Below are 15,579 nucleotides of genomic sequence, written 5' to 3'. Positions count from 1 at the left end.
TAGGGAGGAGGGTACGGTATTGGTTGAGTTCATGTGCTAGGTTTTGTTAATTCTTAATGCAATTTCACCCATGACACAGGCACAATGACTGCACTTTGCAGATACCATCAGCAACTTTATGTGTATTGTAAAAACACTGTTGTACTGAAGACACTCAAATATCGAGTAAAAAAATCTTCTTGTTGAGTTTACAGCATTCCTGCAGATATTTACACATCAGTGGTTTCAGTGTGTACAAATCATAGGGAACAAGTTTTCCTCACCCCACCCACAGATCCCATCAAGTGTAACCTCCACTGAGGAAAATTAACATATTTTCAAGCTTAAGGACCCACCACATTTCTAATAACAGTCTTCATAACCAGTAGCAAGCAACACAAAAATGTAAGTACAAATTATTTTTCTTTCCTGTTTTTGTTTTTTTGTTTGTTTTATTGTGCTTTGTTTTTAAGTCTTAATAGATTGTATTCATTGACCTCAGATTCATCGGCACATTTTACATGATTTGGAGGAGAGACTTCTGTTATCATAGAGCTGGATCTTTAAAGGGATGAACATTGTGATGCTCAGTATTGAAAGTCACTGTCCTATGTTAAGTGCATGGCTGCATAAACCTGGAAAAATGGGTTTAAACTACTTCTGACTTTTTCCTGTTCTGATCTAATGTTATCTCAGGTAGGGTGTATGGAGCATTTATGAAGCAGGCAGCCCACAGCAGCTGCCAGAGGCAGACATTTGACCACTGCTGAGTTCTAAAAATCCCAATATCAGGTGCAGGCATTCTCTGAAGTCTTAAGTTACATAAGAGAGGGCCCAGATCACTTCCGGGTAGGAGGATGGGCACAAAAATGTACAGTAAGTCCCACTTCACTCACAGGGAGGAGGCCTGAAGCAAAGAGCAGCAGGATTATTGCAAGTCACCCACTGGAGCTCCTAGCTCAAATGTAAGGAAAAAGTCTGGGACACTCTTCAGCAGTTCTCTAGTAAGCAGAGGACATTACTCCACTTGCTTCTCCTCTTTATAAGCAGAACATGCCTCGAAAATATCTAGGGAAAATGGAAAAAGAAGGTCTATTTTGAAAACTCTTCCAAGCACTATAATATGAACATGTTTTTATGTTGGAGTTAAAATTTAATGGTATACACAAAGTCCTTCCACAAGGAGGATGTTGAGTTTAGGAAGGTGTTTACTCTTTGGTCCTCACTCAATCAGATCAAAATGCCTTAAGCAAATAACACAACATATGGTTGAATAGCCCAAAGCATACTGATACGTTGTTGCCACAAAGACCCCACATATCCGGGAATACATCATTTCTATGGCATTTCTATGGCCTTCTATGGCATTGGCAATGTGGGCAGAGGCTGATTGGAGTTGTCTTTGGTAGAGAATCACAAAAGCATTCTTCAAAACCAGTGCTCGGAAAACATGTTTGATTTTTGAGTATGGTAAACACTGATCTGGGTGGGACTGATCATGTAGGAAGGGAGCAGATGGCACTGGGGAATCCTGGCAGGGACAAGATCACATGCTAATGAGTCTTTTTAAAAACAAGGAGACTGGGAACAGGCAGATGGAGCAGTGTAAAGGCTGAGAGTAATATGGGCAAAGGGGGCTTCATTTTAATTACTAATTTTTTAATTGAGAGTATTAAAAACATGAATCAGGTGGGATTGGGCAGCTGTGAAAGGACATCTGGGACAGGATAAAGGATGGCAGAGATCTGGGAAGAAAAAGAGGGCAGTGCTTTGTGAGGGCACTTGACAGCAGCGTGTCATATCTACCCAGGCCTGGAAGCCAGCTGGGGACCTCTCCTCTGCCTTGAAGATGCATCATTTATCCCCTGGGTAAGTATCCATCCTGGACCAACTGTAGATAGTGCCACTCAGAAAGTGCTTCTCTTCTGCATGTGTCACAAAGCAGTCAGTGCCATCCTCCATGCAAATGTTACTCCCATGTGTTCTGTGCATCTCAGCTTCCCTGCAAGAGAAGCACAGGAAAAAAGGACAATGTTATGATAATGTTCTCTTTCTGTTTTTTAACTTTTTGCATTATTCAAAGGCTCTGTTGAGATACCTTGTCTAATACTCAGTGCATATTATTTATTATTGTTTATGCAGTACACTTACTTTCTATGTTTATTTAGATTTTTTAAGTATTTTCAATCAAGTTTAGTTATCTGAACTGCTAGTCATGCTGACAGATATTAAAATTGAAATGTATCTTCTACTTGAAAAAATTTCAGGTTTGTTTTAGTTGTGATTAAAGAATAATCTTCTTAAAAGACAGAATCAGGACAAAATATGTTGGCCAGCACAGACAACAGGGAGTGTCAACGTGATTTCTTATGGCTGAAATTCAGATGGCTCTAAAACTCAAGAAGCTTGTTAATATATAGCATATTCCTTTAATGTTACATATTCCTTTCTGTTTAAAGAACAGAAAATAAACATTATAAAAATGGTGAATAACAATACATTTTTTTTCTTAATTATATTATTTTTGCTGTTGATTACAGTAATTTTAAAATAAAAATAAAGTAGTTTTTAGAGCACCACTCTGACATGATTTCTATGAAGTGATGTATAGGCAGAGACTTTAGAACTCAGCAAGACACAGAAATCACATGGCTGTCAGGTATGGCACAAAAGCTCATGCATGTTCAGATTTTGTAGTTATACAGATATATATTCATATAGGGTAAGGGGGACAGTCATCAGTTACTGTTAGTGTTACCATCTGAAGGGAGTCTTATGAATCAGTTAAGGACACTTAAGCTCGAGTAATTCCTTTTTCGCCCACATAGCAGTGATACACGTTTTCAGCCAGGCAGAGTAAAATGATGTTTAGCCATTGCAAGTCAATAGACACATACGATTTTTTTTCATTTAGGGACCATGTTTGTTTCTGACACTATCACTTTTGGCAGTAACATAGCTTCTCCTTATTTGAAAATGTTTTCATTTATAACATAGTTAGTAAGGAATGGGAATTCACTTGTCGCAAGGTGACACAGACTGTGTACCCTCAACCAAAACATCTTTATAAAATATTCAAACAGTTGCACTTAAGGGGTATAAAACATTGCCCCAACTAAGGAGACATTTGTAAAAAATAAAAAATAAAATAAAATAATGTCAAGATTTGCTCAGAGCCTTCAATACAAATCACATGATCAAATAGATACAGCAAGTTCTGCATTCTTCGTTTTTGACTGTGTGTTAACATCTTGCTGTCCCATCATTTTCCAATTCATAAAGTCCTGAATGTTACAATAAGACCTGAGAAACATAAAGAAAGACACTGCCCTGTTTTCTCTATGTTTTAGAGTATATTTTGTGGAAAGAGTTATTGAAGCTATGGTTTATAATAATTCCTCTTCCATCTTCACCCTCAAAGCACACCCCCTGAAAAAGTAAACATAAACCAGATCAAGCTGTTTTATTCACATACATGCAGACTACATGTGGTCCGGGAATAACTGACACACAGTTCATATTCTGTCTCATCTCTTCTAGCTGTCTATGGTATCCTGCCTGCATCCTTTGTTTTACACAAATAGGCCAAGCATGGCTGTCTGCCCAGCAGGAGTCATGCCTAGTTAGGTCTTATTGCTTAACAGCAGTTTTCATAACAGGCCATAAAAATTAAAGTGGCAGCCATAATAGCACTGCATGGGGTCAGAGTGCATCAGCTTTTTGGCCCCAGTGCTAGAGGATGGATCATTGACAACAGTGGAAGTCAGGTTTTTGTACTACATTAGGAAGACCAATTATGCATATTATTTTTGAATTCATCTGGAGTCAAGTCCCAGTTTTGCAAACAAAAATGCAAACATGTTTGCAATATCCAACCTTGACAACCACTGCCCCCCCCCCCCCCCCCAAAAAAAAAAAAAAAAGTCACAACTTCTTACCTAAGGTCACTATTCGTCAAACTTAAAACCAAAACACTTTAAAAAGATGTTTCTTAAAAATCATAAGAAAAGAAACATATGGCCTGCTCGCAGTTGTACTGATTAAACTAATTCCTTGTAGGTGTCTTTCTAAGCTGTTCCTTAAAGCTGTACAATAGATTTCATAACCTTAGTATTCTAGCCTTCCACTTGAAAGTTTTTCTCCCAGCCTAAAAATCCATTGCACTCTTGAAGTTTGATATCAGACTCCTCTCCAGATTAATTTAATTTGAATTTATTAGTTGTTTTCTGTTTTTCTGAAGTAGATTTATTTTTTTATTTTTTTACAGTTCTGATAGTTCTTGTTTCTCTCACATGATTCTTGTATTAATCCATATATTTCTTGCAATGCAACATACAAAACTAGATAGTTTGCTGGTCAGGAGCTCCCAAATTGATATCCCAGAAAAGCTACTAGATGCTTGCTCTATTCTATCACTAAGGGCATAAGTGAAACTCTTAGCAGTCATAGAGCCAACGCAGATCCCTGAAATCCTTCCATACTTCCTTCCATTCACCAACAATTTTCTCTCCCACAAAATTGCAGTTTGGTTATGATTGACCTAGTACTTCTGCACTCATGCGATGTTTAGTGGAGACTATAACTTTCTAGCTTGCCTTTGGAATATTATATGAGATAGTGCCAAAGTCTGCACTTAAAATCTGTCACAGCTATCACTTCTCACCAATGCACAAACTCTGTTACCAGTTACAATTTTAAAAAATTCATCCTATTTATTATTTGTAACTTTATTATGTTGTGGGTGTTCCTTCACTACTGTCCTTTATTTGTTCCATTGTTTTTCTTGAAAAACTAACAAAACAAAAAAAAAAACTTTTAATGTCTAGCCTTTGATTCTTGAAGAGCATTTTAATATTGCTTCGTATGGTTATAAATAATAAATATGCAAATCCTGCAAGAAAATCAGAAGAAAGTTTATGATAAACTAATCGCAAATTTTGATTTTACAGTGTCAGACTGGTCATCAATAGGTGATGCTCAAGAATTAATTTCTTCAAAGCAGTCTTGCTATTTTCATTTATATTATAGAATTAGCTTAATTGCTTGTTTGTTTGTTTCCAGCCACAAAGCACATTTACTTTTGCAATTCTACAGTTGCCAGAATAGTCTTTCATTGGTTAGAAATACTTTTTTTTTTTTTTAGAATTGGATTTTATATGAATGCTTTTTTGTTGGTGGTGGAGATTTTTGTTTTGTTTTGTTTTTCACAGTACTAATTCCATGTCCCTATTTTAAGCCAAACACACTTTGATTACCAAAAAATACCTCATCCATATGAATTTAGAGTTACTTCAGAGATGTTATGAGGATAAATAATATTGACTTTTATTCATAGGGAGCAGCAAAACACTCAGAGCAGCTTCAGAAAGTAAATATGTGCTTTGGACTACTTTTACATTTTTATTTTTTTTCATTAAACTGGTGACAATACAAGGACTATCCACATCCTATCTAGGTCACATGAGGTAAGGTGTCGGGTCAGTCAAGTTCCACATCCCAAGAGAAGAAATGAAGTGGAAACTCAATAAACCTCAATTTGACAAGACTGCGTTAATGTTACCTTAAGCAAACACCAGTGTCCCACACACTCCACATTTTGGGGAAAAAGGATTCCAGTCTCAGTAACCTTAAGCAAAATGTATTAGGAATTTAAAACCTGCCAAGACAACCTGAAAAGTCACCTTTGATGGATAAAAAGGAAAAACATAAAACTGATTTTATTTGGTTAATTTTCATGGGAGAAAATTCCTTTTTACTTTTCTGCTCTGCCATTTATCTGTTTTCTGGATGACGAGGGATTTACATTGATTGCAGTAAGAGCCCTCATCTGATTTAAGTCTCACAGGGGCTTTACAGCATCCCTCCACTGCCCTGTTTCCTCTTTCTCCCTTCACCTATATTTCTTCTATAGTACAACATCATGCACCGTGGCACTGCAGGCATCAAGCTGCATAGTTCTCACCCTGTTACTATGGAACCAGTGCTGTCTTGGGTGAACACTAAGGAAATCCTGAATCCTGACATTTTCTTGGTATTAAATCTGCAGTGGGCTATTTTAATTGATGTTTATGCTAGTGATGCTTTTCTCTATCCTTCTCTCAGACAGTTTGTGTTAAGGCAGATGGAAGTTTATTCTCTGTCTGCCTGGTCTTTTTACAGAGTGCAAGGGAGAGTACTGCTGGAGTAGCCTTAGCATCTGCCCCAAGGGAATAGACTGTGTTAACTGGCACTTTTCAGAAATGCCACTGGAGACTCAACAGACAGCATTATGCCTCCTCCCCTACCAGGAACTGAGATCCTCTTTCATGAGAAGAGTATTAAGTATGTTCTCTTACTTGCTGGCCCAGACACACATCAGAACCAAATAACAGGTTATGCTGCAGTCAACAGTCTGCTGACATAGCTATTTAATGCTAAGATATGTTTTTCTTGCTTTGTGTTTTCCCCCTTCTGAACACAGCTTTTGTGGAAAAGCCCTCAGTCACGTCCTGGGATCTGTTTACCTTCTCAAGTAACAGATGCATGAAATTACATGGATCAATGTGATTGATTAATGCTTTAGTTTTTCATATCTGTAATGTTTGGTACATGCAGTACAATTCTGAAGACTGTGAAGAAGAACAAGAAAGATGGTAAGTGGGAACACCATGCACTACTAGAGACAGAGGGACTAAAAAGGCAGCAGAAAGGAAAACTTTGATGTCAGTATTTATCTGGCACAAAATGCTGCATTCTAGTCAACAGCCAATATCTTCCGTACTGTCTTCATTGTTCATTGTTACACTATTCCATCAGAACCCATGTGGTCTTTAATACCCATTGTTTTAAGCTGTTGAAGACAAACACAATTTATCCATATTCTCTCAAACAGCAAAATGTGTGAATAGGACTGAGCTGAGAAACTTGACATTGTCTAATTTAAATATCAAAATTAACATTATTGAAGTTATTTTACCTATTCTTAGATCATGTTTAGCATTAGCAAAATCAAGGCCATGAAACTTTTAACAGCAATAAAGTTTTTTAAAAGCTAAGAAGGTTTTGTTGGAATAAAAGTTTGTTTTCATCCTAACTGCTAATAGCTGACACACATCTCTTCTGCCCTTAACACTTGCCTCTCTTAAATCATTCCCCTGTTATAGCTACAATAGCATTAGCAATACATGTTTGAAAATGGTCCTTTGGAGAGCTTGCATAGTGTATCCTGATACACTATATGTTGTTGTCACATGCCAATTGGTCATCAAATATATGTAAACACTCTCTCTCTAAGTGCAATTATAACACTTCTCAGTAATCCAGAGAACCTAAACATCAGAGCAAGCAATTTAAAATATCCTACCCAATCCCTTACTTCCAAAAATCCACAGTTGAATGTGCACAGCCACAAATGCATTCATGAATTTGGCTAACATTTCAGCTGCACTTAAGCTAGGTTCAAAAGAAACACTTGTGTTCATTAATGGGAATACTACTATGACTTACTTGGTTTAAGGAGTAAATCCCTCCTAAGAGTGCTGAGTAATTATTCTGGGAGAGCGCTCAGTTTGCATAGGCCAGGAAATAAAGCAGGTCTTCACTGGCAGCAAACCATGAGTGATCAACTGTACCAGGTAAACTTGTATGCACAATTTTCTAAGTTAAAAAAAAAAAAAAATGTTCATCTTAAGTCTCCTTAAAGCAAGTGGAGGAGAGTACATCTGCTTACTCAGCTCAAATATAAAAGACCTATCTACCAGTCCTCACAGCACAAATAGTATCTCTCACACCCAGCAAAGAATGATACCAATGCATACTAGAGCTTCCACCTCTCCCTCCTTGCTCAAAATCAATTGTAACACACTTCTGACACACACCGTGGCCTTTCTGGAGGTCACGAGATTGTGAAGTGCTAAATTCCTGTTACTCAAACTTGGCTTTGACACTGCCCGACCGTTGATATACAATACCTGCTCTGGTACACCAGAGAGTCAGCATGGCACCATCCTTATCATTGCTTGTTTGCTATAACCCCAAGGCAGGGCTTAACTGGCCACAAGCATTTTTTTGCTTTCACAAAACATTGTACAGATATGTCTGCCTGTCTGTATTCTTCCCTCCTGCAGTTTTATGAAGCAAAAAATTCCACATGTAATTTCAATTTATGTGTGATTGAGAGTTTTGTTTGTTGTTGGTGGTGGTGGTGGTGGTGGTTGGTTGGTTGTTTTCTTAGTTGATCTGTCAAATCAGGTGAATTTTCAGTTTCTTATTTTTTGAACTTTGCCTTACACAAGACTTAAGGAAGGGTAATAACTGAATGTTTACCTTTGCATGATAGAACTCCCAGCAATCCAAAGTTATCTGAATGAAGTCATTCTCGGATACACAGAGGAGAATCTTGCTTCCAGTTACACCATACAGAGGCACATGTAAAAATATGACAAGGTGACTTTTAGTTTAATTTTAGTATAAAGCATAAGTTTATTGCATTACTAATGTACAGGTATATCTCACCGACAAACAGCAGCAGCACAGCTCATTAATTTGGCTAAGGAGATTGTAATTTCCAAAACAATATGGATACTGTATCTTTAAAGTTTCTTCAAGTTCTCTGTGTTTGCTGCCAGTACTCAAATACCCCTGAAATGTCTGTAGTGGGATGATTTGCTGTGCCTTGCCAGAGTAGGAAAAGAATTTGAAGAAGGCTTTTTGGCACAGATTCAAGTTAAAAACGTATTTCTTACATGCAGTATCTCAATTCCCTCCATGATTAACAAACCACATTTAGCATATGCTTCTGATGCTCTGAATATGTTTCTGAAGATGTGGTCATAACATTTTTTATACTCTTAGGAAATAATGAAGAAGTTAGGTCTAGTGAAAACTGCTGTATTGGATCTCCTAAATTTCAACAAGATCAAACCTTCTCCCTTGCAATTTTGGGAGTATGTCTTCTAAGTTTTATGGGGAATACTAATAATTATGTCATGTAAAACTTACAGCTTTTTATCCAGTGACAGTATATTTTGTAATAAGGGGAAGTACACGTGATTTTTACTGGATTTTTACTTTACAAAAATAATAATAATAATCAAAGTGACTTCAGATTTAACTAAGAATAAACACAAAGCAGAAAAATATATTTCAGAACTCTGGATATATGTAGATCCCAAAGCTGTTTTCCTTTTCCCCCTGTAAACTCCCCTTGGTAGGTATTAAATAGAATCAAGCATGTGCAAACCTTAAATTTAGCTCATCTGCTATCACAACAGCTGAGCCGCTCCATAGAGGGGCAGGTGCCGTTGATGATATACACATTTCTGTGCTCAGAGCTATGCTCACAGAAAGCATATACTGTACATTCCAATTTCATGATGACACAGCTGTACCCCAGCATAAGCATTTCTGGGCTGTGGATGTCTCTCATCTGCCAGGATTCCTGGTGCCCACAAGCCCTGGCTGGAGCTGGCAGTGTCACCAGCAGAAAGGGCAAGATGGGGTGCTGTATTCCCTTACAGTATTTTTAAGTGCACAGCCTCACCATTCCTGACAACCAACCAACCATAAAATTCATAAATAAATGGATAAAGTTCACAGAGATATCCAGAAATGTCCTCCATTTCCCTGGCATTAATTGCAACCAACTTTTCTTAGGCAATGAGCTAAGCCTGCTGCTGCCTTCTGCTTAGACCTGCATTTCCTAAAACAGGAGGAAAAAGCATAAGGTATGTTACACAGAAGGAAGCACACACAAGAACAAGGATAATACAAGAGAGGAACCAGAGTGAGGTCAGGAGGAAAAAGCACATCAGTTCTGACACAGCAGAGCATTCATGACTGCTGAAGGGATGCTGCTGAAGGCACAAGAGCAGCACTTCCGAACTGGTGGATGTCACCAGCGTAATGTCACTGTCATGATGCTGTTCTGCAGAAATCTGGATGAATCTAGCCCTAGGTCTACAAGCATTTCAATGACCAAGTCATCTACACAAAGGGTACACCCTCTCACACTGAGTCATCTCACATACCCTTTCCTAGCTCTCAGCATCTCAATTTTATCTTTTGACTTAGAGCTAAACACTTATCTTTGGGCAAAGTTACTTTTGCCTCATCATATTCCTAAGGAAGGGTATGTCGCCATGCAGTTGGAATTTAGATCACCTTGTCACCTCCATCACCAGTCCCCCTGCCAGAGCATGCCTCTGGAGCAAGCCACCCCACAGAGAAGGCTCTCAGCTCTTCACTACAGTAGCCATTTCACCTTTCTGTCACCAGAGGGAAGGAGAAATACCCCTCTAAAAAAGCTGCACCACATCTGCCATAGTTGGTCATGACTTACCCCTCACACAGGCTAAGCAAAGAGTCTTCTCCACTTAGCACTCCAAAAGGATGCCATAGGAACATATTCAGTGAGGGGAAAAAAGAAAAAAAAAAAAAGCTGCAGAGAGTTTTACAGAGGCCATGGGAAATGCAGCGCAAGAAGACGAGAAGAAGCCTTTCAGGCTAAATATTACTCAACCCCTTGACAGGGCAAAGGAAGTAAAGGAGGGAATGCTGCATGTGAGGAGACCAGCCTCATCATAGAGCAGCAGCAGCAGCAGTTGTGCCTGCTGAAGAAGGTTATCAAGGGAAAATAAATTCCAGCTCCAGTTTACAGCTGAGCCAATTCTTATGAAGGACTTGATGTTTTAATAACCTGACTCTAGGCTAGTTAGCTGGTCTCACTGTTGCATTATAAGGAGGCTGACAGCACCTCAATGTTGGAAAAATACACTGCAGATCTTCAGTTGTAGAGAGGAGAAAGCTGAGTTAAATAAAGTTGTGGCTCCTTCAGTACCTCCAGAACAGAGCAGCCTCCCTATTTCGTTCTCAGACATAGCTGGCCTGAGCAGGATGTGCAAAGCTGAGCTGTTCTGTGACCTGGAAAATACTCCAGAGGGGTACAGCCAAGACAGGAAAGATTAACTAGTAAAGCTGAAGATCTATAGTGTTTATTTTATTTTTGTTTTGTTTTGTTTTGTTTTACCTTATGTTTGGAGGAGGTGGAGAGTTTCTGGTACTGAATGACCTCCACAGAGGATTTAAACTGCCTCTTCTAACATTCAGATTTGTTCCTCTTTGCTTTGGCCTTATGTCCCAAGTTCAGGACTCTTTTTCTCTTATTATAGCTCCTGAAAATATCATGTTCACCTGACAAAAGGGAAAAGAGTTCAAGGCAGCATACCTGGGTTTAGTTTATGTTTGACATAAAACACTGAAATGGAAGAGAATAACTCTGAACTTAGATACTGACTGTCAAGAATGCACATACTTAGAAGGCTCCAGTTTGCACATACACCTAAACCTGGTGCTGGAAATTTAAGTCTTTTTTACTTTTTTTTTTTTTTTAAATATCACATTTACATTTTATTTTTAAATTGCTCCTGTAAGAATGTGTCTCATAAGTTAACATTTGGGAAAATGGGCTCAAATTACAGGTGGTTTGTCTTCCCTGTAGATTAAATAAATAAATCATAACCAGAAATATGTATATATAAATATATAGAGAGAAACGTTTATAGCACATTGCCTTTAGGGAGAAAAAATAATAAAATAAAATAAAATAAAATAAAATAAAATAAAATAAAATAAAATAAAATAAAATAAAATAAAATAAAATAAAATAAAATAAAATAAAATAAAATAAAATCTGCTTTTTGTTTGAGAAAGTTTTATTATTTTTAGTAATCTAAACAACAAAATCCCAACCATGCATTCATTAAATTCAGTTATACATCAAGATTTTGACTGCACTGGATTGCATCAATATTTTTGAGGGTAGAAAGTCACAGAAACTGGAAGAAGTAAAGGCGTTCCATCATTTTACTTCATTTACCGTCCTACTTTACGTTGTTTGCAGGATTTTGCTTCTCTATGGGAGTTTTGTTTATTTGTTTCTTTCCTTAAAACACAGCTACAGCTTTGTTCTTAATACTCGGAAGAGGTCTGTTGAACACCTGTGAAGGAATTTGTCAGGCAAAAACAGAAAACTCCCAGAATCCAAACCCTGCTGCTGTAGGCATGGATCATGTTTCAGTTGTCTCTTCACATTGCTAACCCAAGTAGCACTGCAACTGTGCCCTGCACTGAAGTCCAAAACTGACTTGCCTTGAAGGGCTTTTAAGGACAGTTATTAGATTTTATTACAGGGAATTGTAAAATCCAATTCATTTTTTGCCAGGTCCTCCCTTTGTTCACTTTTTCATTTCATCCTACTCAAGTTGTTTTCCGACCACCCTCAGCGCCACAGTCCAAAAAATAAATAAATAAATAAATAGATCCTGTTGCTTATAATGGGCTCTGCAAGCACTCTGACAGTCAAGTTCCTTATTACAAGAGTTGAGGACAGCCCAGGCTAGGGCAAGGCTCTTCTCCTTCAGTGCCCCTGGGCACATGGCATGGCTTACAGATGCAGCACAGACTCCCTGGGAAGGCTTCTGGGGCTCCTTGGCACCCAAGGCAAGTGAGAACAGGCTGCTCAGTAGGATAAAGTCATCAAGGAATGGGGTTTGCTGCCTCTCTACTTCTGTGGTGGAGCCACATGGAAGCTCAGCACAAGTTCCATTTGGGACAAATGCTGGGAACAGTCTACCTATGCAACCAAGCACAGCTGCAGTTTTATTTAGATTCTGATGACAAGGATTTTTTCTCTGATATGCATTACATCCAATTTCTTTTCTAAATGCCGTTCCCAGAAGATTTTACCAAATTTTCCTCTTAGTATTTCCATGTAATTTCACAAACATATTCATTCATTTTAAATTACCAAATTACAGATAATCCACAACATAATTATTTTTTTTTTAATATGCACACAAATGCATTTGCACATTTTCATATTAAAAGTGTCCCAATTATTCCTTAATTACATCTGAAGAACTTCAAATCCATTATAATTAATCTTTTCTGGCCTTTGGACTAGCACTATGATACAAATTACAATACTGGTCTGTACTCAGAAAGGTCTATAACTGTTTTAAAAGAAGTTGTGCATGTGTCGTATATGCCATGTGCTTTAAATTATAGAGGAGTTAAAAATGGAATGGAGAATATCCTGGACAATTGCTGATTTTTCATGCATATGTAGACTGCATAACTCGTCCTGGAAGAGCAAATAGAAAAAATATTTGATTCTACAGGACCTAGAGACTTACCATTCCCCAGGAACAAGAGATGTTTAAATGAGATCAACATGTCAGAATATTGTTTGCAGATTTGTTTTATCTTTTAGTCTGAGACTGCAGAAGAAGAAAGTTGTTATTGGTATGCTTTGGAAGATACTGTTTCAGAGGATCAGGTTTGGCCAAACAAGTTGTACTTGCCACATTAAAGCAGCCACTAACCACTAAGCAGCTGGCTTTTCTGTAAATTTAGTTATTGATCCCAAGGTCTTAACAAAACAGAACACCTGTTGCAATAGAATTGCAACATAAGTACTACTGTGGTATGTATGACCAAAGCTTCTTTACTCCAGACTTAATTTTTATTAAATAATCTGATGCTTATGCAAGTTCTCACATTGAAAATATTGGAAAGTGATTTTAATACATGCCTACCTCCAGCAAAATGGTTAAGCATATGCATAACTTGGTAGGCATGACAGATACTACTGATTACAAGTCTTATATGATCTCTGATATTTTTGCTGGGCACTAGATAGAAACTTCAAATGCACATGCACATACACCTCTGTATGATGGTGGTGGCACAGACTCTGTATTTGCTTTCCTCCAAACAACCAGATCCAAAGGACAAGAACGGAATGCCAATGGCTGGTCCCTGCAAGCTCTCCCTGCAGGCCAGCCTGCCAGGCTACTCTACCTAAGAATGACTCATGCAATACAGGCAGCATACTCCAGAAGTGATTTAAAACGGCTCACTGGCATTTTAAAGAGGGCTTTGGTGTTCAGAAGACACCCACCTGCCAAAACTTTCTCCTATTATTGCAGTGAAACGTAAAGGTCCTACTCAGCATAATTGTCCCTTTTTCCTAGACCTTGCACAAATGCAAGGCATGTCTTGGAGTGCAACAAGAGAAGGACATACAAGACTAAGTGTACAGTGATAGTATCATAGCTTCAGGGAAAAAGACTGATGAAAACATGCTCACGAGGTCACTATTCTTCCCTTCTCTCTGTCCCAAAGCTGTCTCAGCTATAGCCAGACTATTCCTGACTGCTGTTTGCCCAACTTGTCCTGTAAAGCCTCTGGTGATGAAGACACTAGACTCTCCCTAGGTAAGTCATTCCATTGCTTCTCTGTCCTGGACAGGGAAGACAGACTGTTCTCTTGTTTTTCACAGCAGCCTTTTACGTATTTCAAGACCAGTTACATGTATTAGCTTTGTTAAGAACCTTGATTCTGACTGAGTTAACAGTTGGTTTATTTTTTCAGGCAGATATTGATTGCTGGCCCACGTCCTGTGTATTTTCACTCTCCTATCTTCTTTTGATTTGCCACGCTCCTTGAAGCCAGAAGTTCAGGACTCACACTTCAATCTTTACACACCCCTGTTCTCCCAAATGCACATGTTCAGCGAGCACTGCAGCGTGTGTGAAGCTCATTGTGCTGCTCACCAGATATCAGTGCAGAGGATACACAGACCTTCTCACCACCAGTGGAGGGTCCAGAGGAAATACAGCTGAATTGCAGAAACCCATCTAAGTATAATGATTTCTTTTATTTTTTCTTAATAATATTTTCCCTAATTTCCTAAGCAATTCCACTGCAACAGGAACCTTAGGAAACAGCCATAGTACTTCTCAAAAGACTGCAGAAAAATTTTGAGGATCGCTTGGGCTGACACCAATGCCCACATGAGGTTTCTAGGCTGTGGTGAAAGCACTCCTACTTGCAGACACTGCTGGCGGGATGCCAGTGCACCGAGCTGCTGGGACAGGGGCAGGGAAATCTGGACCAGTTGTGAGGCCCAGCTGTGGCTCTGCCCTCAAGCCTGGCCTTTCATGTGCAGCTGTGGGGTTTACCATTGAAGAGAAAAAAAAGGGGAAATGTATATTAGCTTAAAACATCTTAGGAAACAGCATTTTTTAATACATTCAGTAAAACATGGAGTACACTAGAGTTTTGAAATGTTATTGTTCACACAAACACTTTCAAGGCCCTGTGTATTTGAGATATGACACAGTCAATTACTTAATCAAATGCTTTTTTCCCTGTAAAAAATGAACAGTGGAAAAAAAAAAAAAAAAAAAAAAAAGGCTGAAATAAAGTTGAATAACAATCACCACTGCCTCCTTGTCATTTTCTTACCTTCAGACACTTGGGTGAAGACCTTACATAGCAGTCTCTGACCGTGCTCTGTAAGCAGTTTAGTTATGCACTAATTTTCAAAAGCTTACACTATAGGGGTTACATACATACAAAGAATATCATTACAAGCCATTTTATAACTGAACTTATCCAGACTTCACTGGAACAACCTTTCTTTGTTCAGATTATTGTTTTTAATCACATGATGAATTTTCCTCCAAAGGCTGACAGTCTTCGGACACACTGCTCTCCAAAACCCATCTCCTTTGCCAGAATACAATTAATAGGAAATATACTAACAGCCTTAATGAG

At 38.3% G+C, this 15,579-nt stretch overlaps 1 long non-coding RNA gene across 1 annotated transcript; it reads left to right on the top strand.

Moving 5' to 3' along the window:
- The first annotated feature begins 1,729 nt into the window (after positions 1-1,729).
- LOC110352102 (uncharacterized) lies at positions 1,730-15,132 on the top strand. The gene is made up of 3 exons (XR_002400524.4): positions 1,730-1,848; positions 14,143-14,234; positions 14,392-15,132. It is a non-coding gene; the product is annotated as an uncharacterized lncRNA (long non-coding RNA).
- Positions 15,133-15,579: the final 447 nt, after the last annotated feature.

The sequence above is a fragment of the Anas platyrhynchos genome, chromosome Z (assembly GCF_047663525.1).
Source record: "Anas platyrhynchos isolate ZD024472 breed Pekin duck chromosome Z, IASCAAS_PekinDuck_T2T, whole genome shotgun sequence".
Taxonomy (NCBI): domain Eukaryota; kingdom Metazoa; phylum Chordata; class Aves; order Anseriformes; family Anatidae; genus Anas; species Anas platyrhynchos.
This window is presented reverse-complemented; position numbering and strand designations above follow the sequence as displayed.